The sequence below is a fragment of the Rhipicephalus microplus genome, chromosome 6 (assembly GCF_043290135.1).
Source record: "Rhipicephalus microplus isolate Deutch F79 chromosome 6, USDA_Rmic, whole genome shotgun sequence".
NCBI classification, from domain to species: domain Eukaryota; kingdom Metazoa; phylum Arthropoda; class Arachnida; order Ixodida; family Ixodidae; genus Rhipicephalus; species Rhipicephalus microplus.
This window is the reverse complement of record NC_134705.1, coordinates 122371517-122388181: the sequence shown is the minus strand read 5'-3', so window position 1 is coordinate 122388181 and position 16665 is coordinate 122371517. Positions and strand designations below refer to the sequence as shown.

The window sequence follows — 16665 nt, the reverse complement described above, 5'->3', positions numbered from 1 at the left end:
TGCGTATGTAAACGACCAATTCAAAATATAAGATACCTGAAATACTTTTAAGATGAAGAAAAATTCACTTGTTCCCGTCTTTCAGGTGTGGGCGCGTCTGGCTCAGAATCTGTAGTGTGTTAAGGTAGTAAGTTCGACTCCGGCTCACTTTGTTTTTTTTTCTCTTTTTTCACTGCGTGCGTGTTTCATCCTTAAATACGATGTGCGCATGACCAGAAATTTTGAACACAATTCTTAAAGCCAGATTTCGGCTGATAAATGGTGTCTCAGTTTGCAGCGCCAGCGTGCCTAATGCAGCGTGGCATTGCCCAAGTGTCAGCGCCACACTGGACACTGGTCTAGTAATCAGGTATGGCGCTGGGCCAGTGCCACTGATTTTTACGATAGGGTTGGCAGTGTTGTCTAAAAACCTAACCAATTGATGGTCAAAACTCGTAACCAAAATGCACTATAATAATTTGATCAAAGTTAGCCAATAGCTGGGAGGACAATGCGTTATACTGACAGGCTGGAACGTTGAATAATTTTCTATCATATTTTCTGAAGACTTCTGATGGTACTAGTGGTTTCAAAATTTTCGTTCATTTCGTGTCATTATATAGTTCATTTCACCGAAACCTTTCTAGGCGCCAAAGAGAAGAAGGTAGGAAACTTCCAATCAATTTGTCCTCGTAAGTGCTGCTTTTGCAATCTTTTGTCAATAGAAACAATAATAAACTTTTGAAGTTATCAAGGTAAGTCCAGAGAAATGATAAAGAAAGAAATGAGGCTTCTATCTTTATTTGATTGCACAGCTACGTTACTGTGCAGCTCTGCACTATCAATGCTTGAATTCCATGTCACACAGTATTTATACAAAGCAAGACTAACATTTTTAGGTTATATGAAGTTTACTTTTGCTTTTCACAAGAAAACTGGAAAGTATTGATGAATCATGCAAAGGTACATGCTCAATAATACTACTATATTTTCTCATAAGATAGAGATGAAGTCAATTCGAAGCGTCATAGTCTTGTGTAAAAGCCGGAATTTCAGAGATTATACGCTCCTTTTCGTGCGGACGTATTAAAGTTCATGAGAAGTGACATTTTTTTTTTCGCACGGCCCTGTTCTTAGCAATAAATGGGTGAGTTTGGGCAGTAGAAAACGCAAGCTCTTTATATAAATTTGTTTCAGAACATCTGCAGGAAAAAAAATGGTGTCTGCTCAAACACTACTTATGATACTGCTGCCCGCTGTGCTACTTTTCCTACAAGAAACACATGCATCTGTAGTTGTCGAGGAACGACAGATCGGTATGTATATACGCGTTGCATATTCATGTGATAGCCTTGCATATGATATAGGTGCCGTTCTCCGTTCGCTTTCTGTTACGTTCCCACAAACAGTTAACGCTATATGTAGGACCATGTGGCATGTCTTCCTGCTGTGAACTTAACTTTGCTGTGAACTTTGAACTTTGCACCGTGGTAGTCCAATGAAAAGCTGGCGCTTTTGTGTCGACTTTCACAGCCTTAGCGAGGTAACAAAAAAGGACGTGCCTTTAGCTGCCTTAGTGGAGCAAACTATTTCTCTTCAATACACTTTCAATCCGGCTGCTGGCAGATATCAGATAACGACAAGGACCGTGATAAGACATTGTATTCAACTCCCGACGGGCTATATTAATTTAAAGCACTGCCATACGGGGAATGTGATGGCCCAACTACATTTGAATGAAAGGCGGATGATCAGCTTCACGGTTTTATGTAGTCAATTTGCTTGTGCTGTGTGGAAGATGTAATTGTCTTTTCGGCGATTTTCAAAACCCACCTAGAGCATTTGTTGAGAATTCTTTATGTTTTCCGCAAGGCAGGCCTTTATTCAAACTCGTCGAATTGTCTCTTCGGGCGCCGGCAATTCACTGTCTCGGACACTTCGTGGATTCTTCGGGAGTTCGTCGCAACCGCGAGAAAGTCCACGCAGTCAATGATTTTGTTGTACAATGAGGGCGAAACGCTTTCAAGAATAAGGTCCGTATTAAGAAATGCTCCTCGACTCAAATTCCGCCCTTCACTTGACTGAGTGGAGCCCTGCGCCGCTGCTCGGCTGAAATTGACATTGCGCTTCTCAAGAATCGCTGCAGAATATTGCCGTTATGCTGTGACTTGGTCTGCCAAAAGACGGCACTCCTATCTACTTTTTCAAGTCAAGGTGAAGCATTGAGTGAAGGAAGGTTTTAGAATACGGTGGCAAGAATGGGGTGGATGACATTCGGCAAGCCTTCTCAAATAACGAATGGTAATCTACCACTAATCCTCAATAGGAAGGTATCTAACTGGATCTTGCCGGTACTTACCTACGGAGCAAAAACCTTGGGGCTTAGAAAGAGGGTTCTGCTAAGTTGAGGACGGACGATGCAGCGAGCGATGGAAAGAAAAATGATAGCGCTAAACTTAAGAGAAAAGAAAAAAGCGGAGTTAGTCAGTCAACAAATCAAGGTTAAGAATATCGTAGTTGTAATCAAAAAGAAGAAGTGGACATGGACCAGGAACGTAGCACGTAGGCAGGATAACCAGTGGTAATTAGGAGTAACCGACTAGATTCCCAGTGAAGGCAAGCGGGTTAGAGGGAAAACAACAAATAGGTGGGACGATGAGATAAGAAAGTTTGCAGGTATAACATGACAACGGAAAGCACGCCACCGGGATGATTGGCGGATCAACGGAGAGATCCTTTGCCATGCATTGTGTGTAGTGAGGATGATGATAATGAAATAGGGTCAGCTTGCAATGAATTTCAAAGCATCAGCATAGTTACGTGGGAGAATGCTAGGTACCAAAGCAGCTTTTATCTGGATAGTTTTTGTTTCTTTCGTTTGATTCGGTTTTCCCTCGATATCACTTGTGCACAGCGGCGGCGGTGCCGAACACTACGGCGCCAAGAACAACCCTTGTGATCACTTACTAGCTGTAAATGTAAAACTTTTTTTCAGAAAAAAAATGCAACGAACATTACAATGAAGTTCTTATTTTCCAGTCTGCGACCGACGGTTGGGTTCATGTCGATATCGAGATGGTACGTATTTATTTGTATTTTGATTTGCGGAAGTCATTGTTCTCCAAACGCTCTAATGTTATTCAGTGTAATCGCAATGACTCGTTAATAAATGCATATAAATACGTGATACTTATAGGCACTCGGCGACAGGCACTGAATGTAAGGAAGATTTGATTGATTTGTGGGGTTTAACGTCCCAAAACCACCATATGATTATGAGAGACGCCGTAGCGGAGGGCTCCGGAAATTTTGACCACCTGGGGTTCTTTAACGTGCACCCAAATCTGAGCTCATGGGCCTCGACATTTCCGCCTCCATCGGAAATCTAGCCGCCGCAGCCGGGATTTGAACCCGCGACCTACGGGTCAGCGGCCGAGTACCTTAGCTACTAGACCACCGCGGCGGGGCTGTAAGGAAGATGGATTCAGAAAGCAACCCATTTAATGCAATTCACAAAGGGTGGGTTCAAAAACTTACGAAACTTTGATGAACTTTCTACAGATTTTCATTATTAAATGGAAGACTACGAAGTTGCGTATTTAACCTAGTTTTAGTGTCCTAATAACCTGATTCATAATTTCTTTTACGCTCGAGCACACCACAAAGATGAAGAACGTAAAGTCAGTGAAAAGTTGACGCACTCATAATGGCATTGCACGATGTGCCTTTCTAAAAAATATGAATCATAGTTGGTGGCATGAAGCTATGATATTCATGTCATCTACATCATCGTTCATTTGCCAGGCTTATTGTGGTGAGACGGTCGTTTCAATGTCTTCATATGCGCCAAGTTATGTATTACACAACAGTATTACACAACCTGCCAAAAGGCTCATGATGAGCTTTTTGGCAGGTGGTAACATGACAATACTGACATGCATGTTACATGCATCGTGATGCTCTACGCGGCAGGCTCATAGTGCGCTCGAAGCCATTTCACTAGGTTTATATGCACAAAAACTGATTTCGCGTGACGTGCTTCTTTGAAGAGCACAAGTGCAGGTCGTGAGCTGACAATCAATACATGCATTAGATGTACATCATGATTGACATGCTCTGTTCATGGTACTCTCATATTCGTTCCGCTAGTTTGATAAGCACAAAAAAACAGTATTTCGGGAACTGACTGTTTAACGAACATAACCAACAGCTGCAGATCCGAACAACTACTTATAGGATTATGACATATATCACAATATTGTATGCGTGCTAAGTGCTTCGCATTACATTCATTCCCACAACGCATGGTATTCTACAGTAGTTCAGAGTCATATATATATATATATATATATATATATATATATATATATATATATATATATATATATATATATATATATATATATATATATATATGTGTGTGTGTGTGTGTGTGTGTGTGTGTGTGTGTGTTGTATTGAAGAGGGAAAAGGATAAACGCAAGGGTTCGTGCTTGAACTGGGCAGTGGGTATGCGCCACGAGCAATACGATAAAGGCGAAGGAGCCAGGATATCTGGTGCTGTCTCTGTCGTTTATTCCTTAAAATGGCGCCGCCCGACAAGTGAACTCTTTGCAAGAAGCCACTCGTATGCGTGTCTTTGTGGTTCGGCGGCAGCTTGGGCTTCTCCGTCGAGGAATGCCATTCACGTTTCCTTGGTGATGGGGTCCCACCCGCCACTTCGGCTACCCTTCAAACCACCAGTGAACGCGTCCAGGCCTCGCCTGTGGGTTTACGGCATGACCTGATGTACAACCTGCCACCACCGTTCGGGGATGGCGTCAAGGCTTCCTCGTTGACTCAACGGCACTTTCACCACGATCTATTGCTTCATGACATTGCCGTGCTGATTGCAGCGACAGCAGCATATTCCGTTGTCAGCGCAAATGGTTCCCCGGGTGGCTCCTCCGAAGTTGCTGCAACGATCATACGCGAGGCCAAACGCTTGTCTAAGCAACTGGTACCTTCGAGTTACGGAGTCTCAACCGCTTCCGTGAGTATCAGAGGCCCCGTCACCTCCGTGGTCATCGCTCCTGGCTCCTCAAGGTCCTCGCACGCCCTACCTACAGACGTCATGCAGGCGACATCCTTGCTAGCACAGGAGCTAGACAGTTTTGCGCTGCCTGCTACGGGGTCCCTGTACTCTACACCTATATCTACAGTTGCGTCAGAAATACCGGAGTTCCGAGGGTTCCATGACGACGCCGTTCTGTGGGTCGAAACGGTGAATGCTCTTGGCACCCGCTATGCCAGGCCAGATTATGGGAAATGGCTAGTGGTCAATGACCGTCTTCGCCATGCTCCAAAAGCCTGGCAAAACTACGAGGCGTGCAGCAACAGCCCTGGCATCAATGATGTGCCAGACTTACTTCTGTTTTTCGGCCACCTTCGCAGGGCAGTTGTGCCCTCACTGCCAACTCGAGTTGTCCCGTGGGTGATAGAGTGGAGGCACACCATCCCGACATAACACCGCAGCCTTCTATCACCCTTCCATCTCTCAATGACCGAGATCGTGAAGGGTGCCGTGCTGACAGTACAGCTGCACCCTGTAACAACGTACCCACTTTCGGATACCGAGTTCTTGAGGGGCCCGGTCGGGATGATCCACCTGTGTCTTGTGGCACCTTCACGACAAGCTTTGGGGAACATCCAACGTCAAAGAACGATAAAGGCGCCAAGCTGGGTTTCGAGGCTGCGCGCCCGAACCCTGTTTCGCAATCGAATTCTTGACTGGACATGACCCAGACTGAAAAAAAACATTTAAGTCACAGCAGCCGGTGAACTTGCCTCCAAGCTGGCCAGCACGTGAGTGCTTTGATGCGTCGGCTTACAGTAAGATAGTGTCAGCTCCATCGCAATGAGCCAGACCACCACCGCTGTCATCGGCCGAGTGTGTGGACGTTCGCCACTTGCAAAGTACCGCAAAGTAATGGCCCACTTGAGAAAATACCATCCGCAGCAAGGTAGCCACAGCCTTGACTCCGCATTCGGTGGCTCCATCATCTCAAGAATGGGCTCCAAAATGTGGCTGCAGCGACGTTCCCGTCCCCGACGGTGCCACGTTAACAAAGGCTGGAATTGCCAACATGGCTGCAGACATTAAAAAAAAAAAACCACTGGGACCTGAACTTCGCTCTCTTGCACCCAACGACAAACGGCCATGCACCCAACCACCATTGCGGCAGACACCCCGACATTCCTTGACACACCGCCGCAGCGCAGACGTTGCCGCTCAGAGCATCAGTTAGTGATACAGCGTGCACAATTTCTAGCGCTGTCTATACAACTGCGACGGTATAACAAGACCGATGAGATGCAACTAATTCGGCCACTTTGTTTGAGTCAACACCTGCCACTCACTCTTCTTTGCCTGAGTCACCAGCGTCGACCCCACCGTGGACGAGACCTGCACCAACCTTCCTGTGACAGCCAGTGTCGTCCTCGCGAATGCACCACTGTTAAGGTAGACAAGGTGAGGCGTACACAAGACTGTCTGCAGCAGCACAGCCCGGACGTCGCTGGCTGGCGACCGCTACGACACAGCCACTGTCAGCCACCGGAACCTTCTTTGGCAAATTTTCACCGGCATTGTAGAGACTGAGAACTCCAAAATAGGCAATGCCACCCACCGGAGACGTTGTCAGCAGCCCACCAGGCTCGCAGTTGGGACCGAGTGTAATGACGAGGAGCTACGCAAGGACTCGGGCTTAAACTGGGCAGTGGGTATGCGCCAAGCGCAACGAGAAATACGAGAAAGGCGAAGAGGAACATGAAAGACGGAATACAACAGCTGGCCCAGGATCGGGTGCTGTCTCTGTCGTTTATTCCTTACAATATATATATATATATGTATATATATATATATATACATACATACATACATAGTGGGAGTAATAATTCAATGGGCCAGTTAGTCTTCGTGAAGGTATGGGATATGGCACAACGGGAGCGTTGTCAACAAGGATAAATATATTTATTTCCCAACAGCTTCGGGAGGGGTCCTCCCTTCATCAGGGGATGAGTTACACGCTCCTGTTGTGCCATATCCCATATATATTTATATATATATATATATATATATATATATATATATATGTTACAGGCTTATGAAACAGTGTGCCACACTCGCCGCCAAGGCTACAATGGCAGTGACTGACACTCCCACGTTTAAATTTACATATATACCCAATAAAATGGCTGGGAGGATAGCCGCCGTGGTAGCTCTTCCTGCCCCCGGCAAGTTATCTTTTCACCCACTTTTCTTTCTTAACACTAGCCTTACAATTTGGTCTATTAACCAACTACTCCCCTATACTTTCCTTGGCAATATTATCTGTTAGATTTCATTATATTGTCGCAAAACAATGGAAAACGAGCCCTTAAGTAAACACTTCTTTCTCTTATTCATTAACGAGGGTCTCGCACTGGCAGACGTGGTGCCGTTAGGTTGTATACGATGGACTATTGGTCAGCTGCCAGCTTGTAATAGGTTCACGTGCTACGTGACGCCACATAGGCTCATAAACGAGCGTGCCAGAATCGTCGCCATTGCTACAGACGGCACTGACTGATACTACCACGTTCAAGTACAAATATATACCCAATAAAGTCGCTGGGAGAATAGCCGCCGTGGTAGCTCAAGGGTAGAGCATCGAACGCGTTATTCGAAGGTCGCAGGTTCGGTTCCTGCCCACGGCAAGTTATCTTTTCATCCACTTTTTTTTCTTCACATTAGCCTTACGATTCGGTCTAATAATCTTCCCTATACTTTCGTTAACATTATTGTCTGTTAGACTTATTTATATATTTATTTGTTTATTCGTTTGGTAGTAATGTGATCCCGCATAGAGGGTCATAACAGAGAAGACATACATAAAGTATATACAATGTTCTTAAAGCTTGTTAATACCTTGACAACTAACAATGAAAATTGGTATTCTCGTAATGAACAACTGAACATTCAAATAGCAACTCCAGAACAAATAAAAATTCACAGACACTTTTACAATATTTTCTGTATGCATAGAATTGCTTACATCACTTGGCACTGAAAAAAATAAATTAGCAGTCACATAAATGCGCTTCTAAAGCATTTACGAAGTCAGTGACATCTTTTAAAACTACAATTTCGTTCGGCAATATGTTCCACATTTCTATGACATCTGGAAAAAAACTAATATCGAAATGTGTCAGTATTTGTACGGTATAGTTTTATGACGCAATCGTGGTTAGTGAGGGGATTTTTCTGCTTGGAGAATGTAAATATTTCAGCTTATCTTCTATCAATGTTATTGTGTCAAAACAAAGGAAAACGATCCCTTAAGTATACACTTCTTTCTTATATATATATATATATATATATATATATATATATATATATATATATATATATATATATATATATTAAATTTGCGTTTCATTTGCATTGCAGCATGCGCGTGCAACCCCACTTCACGTTTGGGAGCCAGATCTCGACAGACCTACTACTACCGTCGCGGACGATGTCACGCCGGTGGATTTGCCCGAAATTGCAATGGATTCCCGACAAGGATGGCATGCTACTCAGCATGCGTCGGGTTTGCCTTTCAGGGCTTGCCGCGTCAATAATGCACTTAAGAAGAAAGTCAAGTTGAAATAAAGAATTGGTTATAACAATGAGATGCTGTTGTAGAGGTTTACGCGATCAAAGGGCCAAATGGTGGGCCAATGAAGCAATAATTCAAAATGCACTTAACTGTGTGCGCCAGAAGCATAACCAATTCTGCAGCGTACCTAAATCCTCAAGGTTGTATGCTGTAAAGCCTTTAGCTACGAAGTTGCTAAAATGCATTTCTGTTGTGTACACTGCAATATTCTCATCAGTAAATATCACAAGCTGAACGCCATGCTAAGAAGAATATTAGCAGTGGCGTATACAGAAATCTAATAATAGTGGCCTTCATTACGGGTAAATCGTACTGCATTTAGGGATAAAATGGTTAAAAATATTGTCGCATATCATATAAGAGACCTGAGTATTATGCACCGTTTCAAATAAGCAGTGTAAGTGCAGTGTAGTGCGGGCACAGGTCCCGTTTATACGAAAACTAGTCCAGCGCTTCTTTACAGGAAAAGCACTTGGCAAAACTTTGAATAGACACCCTAAAGATGGCTTAAGATCATATATAGCGCTTTTGTTTCTTCTCTCAAACATCATGAAGGGTAAGCTGAGACCTTACGAGGACAAAATGAGTAAAAGAGAATATTCATTTTCGACCCGACGTTTCTACAAGGGGGCTTCTCTTCTTCAAGGCTAGATCTGGTCAGTTCTATTCTAACGTTTAAGCTTCAGTGCAGTATGAAAGAGCCCAGGATGCTAAAAAGGTGAGCAATAATGCCCATAAAGTGTATACACTGATTGATATGGGTGGTTCGCGTCCCTAAACCACCACATGATTGTGAGAGACGCTGTAGTGGAGGGCTCCGGAAATTTCGACAATCTAGGGTTCTTCATTAACGTGCACCAAGATCTGAGCACACAAGCCTACAGCATTTTCACCTCCATCGATAATGCAGCCACCACAGCCGCAATTCAATCTCGCGACCTGCAGGTCAGCAGCCGAGTACCTAAGCCACTACACCACCGCAGCGGTGCCATAAAGTAGGACCATAATGGGCCACAAAGGGCCCATTATCAGATATACAGCTTCTTTTTGAGTGTGCCTTTCCACAGGGGCACATGTTGGTGCGTTGGTGTGTATGGCGTATCTGTAGACTTTGTTTCTTTGAGGGCCGTGTCCGCAAGTATTCTCCACGGCCTAATCTAAGCCTTCCGCTGCTGTAAAATGTTATATAAACTACGAAAAATAACAATTTGTTCACTGAATTAAAAAACCTTTCCCATCTGAATAAAATGATGCTGTTCTTTCATTGCAATGGGTTTCAAATATTACACTAATTGCCTGAAATTAAATAATTTGTCAATAGATTACCCGCATAACGGTACAATAAAAAAGTGGCAATGAAAGAAAGCTTATATACAGATGTCATATCATGGATACGTGTTACCATCTAGCATCAAAAAACACAACTATGAGAGGCATAGTCCTTAGGTGTCCATTGAAGAAACAATTTTTCTTGGTGATGAATTAATACTGATCCAACACTCTGTTGCAAAAATTTCATTATGACTCTACTTGTTCACGATATGGCACAGTTAAGACTACTAGGAAGAGCACAGCTTCTTGCATAAGGAATCAAGAACACCGCTTTTACTGGTGCTCAGTAGATGACGCAGCTTGCCTCTGAAGGTTGGAAAAAGCTTCACGGCGTGGCGCGTGAAAAGGCTTTGCGCAGGTCATCTACGCAATTTGGATGGCAGGAGTTAAGATGGCGCCCGCACGAATCGACATGAGCGCAACATCTTGTCAGTCTGGCAAATGACCAGGAAGGTCTGATTCATATGAAGGGATTAGCGCATGGGAGGGGGGAGGGGTGTTTCTTTTATTCTAATGTATGCTGGCTCTTAGCGCTCCTCGCTTTACGACTCAGGCGGCAATCCAACTGCTTTGCTCTTGTTCCTGCCATATTTCCTCATAGAAATGTTTTGTAAAGTTACGCTGGATTACAAAAAGTATAGTGGGCTAAGATTTCGATTTTTTGCTCTATCCTGCGTTGCAACTATCATTTTTTTTGCAGGTGCATTCTTTAGTTCATGTCTATTTAGTGCACTTAGTTGTACTTAGCTTTGACGTGCAGGTATTACCTCCATGAGATTTATAATAACAGTAGTTGGGACGCCCTAGTACCAGTAGTCGATATCATTATAGAGTGTCTGTAATTGAAGGCTTGAAGGAAAGTTTAATTTTTATCTGAATATTCTCACGAATAGCTAGTATTTCCGCTACATTACGTAACCTCTCATGTGGACCGTGAACTGATGTTACTAATAAAGCAGATATAGTGCTTGATCCTTAACCTACTAATGATAGGAGCAATATATATATATATAGATATATATATATATATATATATATATATATATATATGTATATATATATATATATATATATATATATATATATGAGGTTGACAAACTCAGCATCTCTCTTTTCGTAAGATTCAACTTAGTTATTCAAGAATGCTTGTTTAGTAAAGATTTTATAAATGCCTTTCAGATGAAGAAAATGTTTTTATGCTACAATTGCTTGGTTATCTCTTATTTATTTTAACATACGAATTCAGAGGCAAACATCCCAGAGCAATTCATCTCTCATCAGCAAACGACGAGTGTTGTGTAGCTCACAGTGCAAAAGGCAAGCACCCGCGGTAAATACCAAAGGGGGATGGTGTTCGACCTGAGACGAATCGCGATATGCTGTGATCTGATTTTGTCATAATGCACCTCCTCGAAAGATCAATCGTTGTAGAAAATGCCTCTTGTGTGCTTCATAGAGTACGTAGGTTACGCGGTGCCTTTATAGTGTTTTTATACTGACTGGAACATATGTGGACTTTTATTCTACAGCAATGAAACACATCTATAAAAGATGGCGTTTGAGCGAACAAAGCACAGAAACAATGTTTGATGGAGGGTACAATACTCGGAATAAGAGGTTCTCAACGGGTGTCCCTGAATAATCCGTGTTCTAAGTAATGTCATCAATCACGTAGGCAGTCATACAGTCCGCATATCTGCAAACGTCGTCTCACGCGCTCAGCTGCCTTATAGGGCAACTTATCATTCATCCAACCTGAGTCACAGCTGAGACTTCAAATTGTTTTGCTTTATACCATGATATCACAAAGTGCTAGAAGCTGATTTTCTACAGCATTTAGAAGACGAACAAGGTAGTCTGTTTAGTAACATTATGACAGCTTACTTCTTCATTACAGCGAAGTGACATGTTGTAGTTGAAAATGAATTTTTTTCACTGTTCTTCGGGCATTCTTTCGATGAAGTTAGTGATTGTGTTCAGTTTGCATTAGCCTTAATTTCAATCACTAGCACTGCGAGTCTCTCACCACGTCGGCCTTCATACACTGATCACCTATTGAAGACACATTCTGTGAATTTCACGACAGGAATATGGCTACACTTTAGCATTTTCATTCTGTTTCTTTGTAACATCTTTCATTCCCCTCACCCCTTTGCCAGCACAAGGTAGCCAGCTGGTCTAAGAACTGGCTATCTTCCCGGTCTTTCCGGTAAACTTTTTTCCTCCTCCGCATTCTCTTGATCACGTTCCAATATATTGCATTTATGTAGATGTTTCCATCTACAAAACAAAACCATAGGTTTGCAAGAAATGCTGGGATTGTATCACCGCTGTGCATGAAGTGGTATAACTCTTCATTTTGATTGCAGCCAAAAATTCATTTGCAAGCCATTTTACAAGGCGTGAACATCATTTAGTTTCGTTTCGTTAACTTCGTAAATTTTTTAGAGTGTTAACATAATAACAACGTGGATAAAGTCCATTGGATAAACTTCCATTGGAAGGCTCATTGGAGCCAATCTCATCAATCAGAAGTGATGATCACCCAACTTTGATGCTTTCTCCGCCCATTAAACTCATAACAAGACAGGGCTTGTCTGATGATATCACCCCTCGGACAAATCTGCGGAGAATGATAAAATATTGCAAACTACTTTCTGTCATGTCGCCGATGTTCAAATGTTACACCACGGGTTCTTATTAGTGAGATTTCAAAAATTGGCTTATCCTGAAGTCAAGAAATCTCATGGAGCTTCGGCACCTCGGGTTTGGGATACTGCCGCAGGAATTCCTTTAATTCCGTGTGCAATTTCATTTAATCTACCAAACGAGTGCCATTTTAGTATTGTCTTGAAACTTTTTAATACTAAAATGTGGTAAATCATAAATAATCTCTTCAAGGTCATTCTGGTCATGCAAGCTCCAAAGCATAATACTTGTGGTCGGAAAATTATGTAATACGTACCATTACCAACTGAATTCTTATTTCTTGATTTTTTAACTTTCTGACATTTTATGTTATACTTTCAAATTGGCGAATCACTCTTGGTCGATCCCCCAGAGTGGGTACTTGCGTTTATTATCGAGAAAAAAACAAAAACACGCATGCGAGACTGTTGGCTCAGTTATCAGTACCTCACTTCTGCAATATACACTAACTGTGATTAGTGTTGCTGTTTCAGTTATAACTCGTTGGTATATTACTTCGAGTTCGTGGTCCAACGGCTGCTCTACAATTTTTCGGTCAACTAGGTTAAGCCTTTATTCTAATAATATCGTCATAATTCTTTATCACTCACCGATGAAGATGGTTTCTTAGGTTAAAAGTCTCTAGGGCAGTTTTTAACGCGATAGATTTCAAATAAAATTCTTTCCCATAAATTCTAGCGTCGGCGTACGTGTTGGGGTCGTTGGCTGTGAGCGAAAATTTATCAGCTTATGCTGACCGAAAAATCTAGAAATATGCAAACAAAACAAAACTGAAAATATTCTCTGTCAGATGGCAAGAGGATGTTCTACCCCATTGCAACGCGTCTCGTTGCTAACTCAGTAAAAAGAACTTCTCTGCTTGAAAATACAGAAAAACTAGCTTTCGTGCTTTACAAACGCATGCGTGCTGTGTGCATGCTTCGCAGTGCAGCATAAAATATTGCATTAGTAGCTCGTTGTACAAGCGCCCATTGTCAGTGGACGTCAAAACATGTGATTATCATAATGGCTGCGTGGCCTAAGCCAGTAATTCACTACGTTAGGCCCACAAGCTACTGTAACTATTGCCTTAGGGCCACCTAGTGGGTGCATAGCAAGCTAAAAAATCTTTCATGCATTAGGTGTTTGAAGTACGCACTAGAAAGAGGATAGCGCTTTTGCATTCAACTTCTAAAGGCGAAGTTTTGGGGTTCTCCATTTTTTTATACTCACTAATTTTTATAGAGCTTCCAGCATATGTTCTTTTTGACATCTTTATAATATGTACCAACTTATACAAACGTGAGTCGTTTAGTTTTTTTAGAAACAGAATTGATAATTTGGTAGCCCGATTCCGGAATCACATTTGTAAAGTCAGGCCACCATGTGCAAGTGGCGTTCGTGTATTGTATATCAACGCCACCTCGCCAAGCAGAAGAATGTATTCCGTTTCTATCTATGAGGCAACGTTTACGTATGAACGATTCGGTTTTGTCAGCTGCATTACTGGGTTATAATCATTGTTATCGGGTCCTGCAGTAATATTAAGTTATAAAGAGATCGATGCGGAACAATTAAGCTGCTTCCTGCACCCAAAGATCGAAACCAAAAGGTGAAGTGTCCACGTTCACAAAGTACCTGCATTAATTCCTGAAATCGTCACTGGTAAGTCCAAACGGCGTGGGGCAGCTTGACTCCGCGTCGGATGACATCGCCAGCTTGCTTTTCGCGCGATAGAAATAGGAAGTGTGCTATGTTTACACCTTTGTCATTTGTTGTGGCGTGTAGACGTGGTTTCCGTAGGTGATCACATACCCCCACGGGGCAGCATCCTGTATCGATTCCGGTGGTAATTTGACTCATCGTTTATAGCTTATTTAGAATTATTGACGAGTCTCGCGCCAAAAAAAAAAACCACGCTAGCTGTTGGAAGGTTGTGGTTACTATTTGAAAACGGCATTACCTTAACATAGTTGAAACTGTACCTGAGTTCGTCTTTATTTGCGGTTTCACAATGATAATTAAAGTTATTTTCGAATCTGTACGATGTAAAGATACAAAGAGGCAGGCGAGATAAGGTCTTGAGACCGCTTGACCACTTCGCAATCCCATCCATGGCAATAATACCAGCAACATATTAGCAATATACCAACCCAATCAAACATTAAAAGCAATTATTAACGTGAAAGAGAGCAATAAAATAGTTTCTAATTGTAAATAAATTGCTATTGTTTGCAGTGCCGAGAAAAATCAGGGGACCTTTAACCTTCGACCTAAAATGTTGAATGCAATAGCGATATTCTGTTCCTATTAGGGATATTTCACAAACTTAGTGAATGAAATATTTTTGAACTCTCTACGTGGTGTTAACAATTCAGTAGCGTGAGCGCCTTTAGTTGTGGCTGACTGACTTTAAACTATTATGTTATGATAATCACATGTTCTGACGCCCGATGGCAATTTACGCTTGTACAACACACTATTACGGCAGTATTTTACATTGGATTGAGAATCATGTATACAAATTATGTGTGTTCGTAAAGCATGAAGATTACTTTCCCTGCATTCGAAAGTTACTCTCCAAGTAGAGGAAAATTTTTGCATTGTATTCCTACGCTTCCTTAAATGCTTTTATAATCTCAAAATGCTCAGATAAAAAAGACCTCGTCACGTTGATGGCTACAGACCAATTACATTATGCAACGTTGACTACAAAAGTTTTCCAAAGGTGCTTTTAAACAAACCTAAATTTACTATGTCCATATTTATCGGTGCCCATAAAACCTGTGGTCACTCAATACAGTCTAACATACATATTTCTCGCACAGCATTGGAACATTGTTCACACTCATATGAACAACTGGCAATACTACAAGTAGACTTTGCCAAGGCCTGTGATCGGGTTCATCATTCTTTTCTATTTTTTCTCCTGGAACATGCCAACGTTAGCTTTACTATATTCAAAGCGGTAAACTATGATACAAAGATTGTTCAAACCATTTAATTGTTATTGGCTATCTTTCACAGCCTGTCTTTTTTAACTCGTCTGTGAAACAAAGCTGTTTGTTGTCGCCAATGCCTTCGGCTCTTTACTTGGAACCACTGTACTTAAGTGTTATTCAAACTAGTCACATCCGCCATTTCAGTGTTTATGGAAATAAGGTAGGGATATTGGCGCATGCTGATGACCTAGTGTTCTTTTGTACAGATATTATAGCGTAAAAATAGTGATGCTAACGATCAGACAATTTGGAATTTCAGGGGCGTAACTGAACTTTGCTAAAAGCTGGGGACTGTTGTTTGGCCATTGCAATTATAAACCATCTAATTTTCAGGGTATAGAATAGTCTTGTGTTCCACCAAAATACCTAGGCGTTCCATTAAATGCGTATCGACCATGTGCACATTATTGGAAAGAACGTGTGCCCACCTTAAAGCGCCATGCCTAGACATTTTTTCCTCATAACCCCTCTATCTTTGCCAGAGCTAAAGCATGCAACCTGTTTCTGGCAACAAAAACGTTCTACGTACTTCCAATTATTTGTTGTTCGAAGGTTTACATACAGCAGTTTCAATGTATATTTGCTACCTTTATTTCTTCATGAACCTGAGAACCGATGAGGCAAGACATTGTTTTTAGTGCTGTCTGCGCAGATGGTTGTAGGTTGGTACACCTCTTTATTAGACAACTGGAGTGGCGTTTATACTATTTTCGTGAGTGCGCTCATCCAATACTTCGAACATTCTTTCAAGTGAATTTCCTGGATGTTTCACCAGTTCTAATCGCATCTACCTCTTTTGCATCGCCACCCTATCTGCAAGTGTTCATGTGGGATGTATACGAATCAGAGCATTTCCTGACAACCAGATTCTCTAAATATTATTTGTTCTTTAGGTACAAAAAAGACCTACATAAGGCTGTTTAGGATTTGGTATTTCAGGCTCTACCTTACCGTTCACCATACATTGGGTTGTCTGGTTAT

At 42.0% G+C, this 16665-nt stretch overlaps 1 long non-coding RNA gene across 1 annotated transcript; it reads left to right on the top strand.

The window, feature by feature from the left end:
- The first annotated feature begins 1181 nt into the window (after window positions 1–1181).
- On the top strand, window positions 1182–8675 carry LOC142764918 (uncharacterized). Its single transcript, XR_012883961.1, has 3 exons — window positions 1182–1295; window positions 3019–3057; window positions 8449–8675. It is a non-coding gene; the product is annotated as an uncharacterized LOC142764918 (long non-coding RNA).
- The last annotated feature ends 7990 nt before the right edge of the window (window positions 8676–16665 follow it).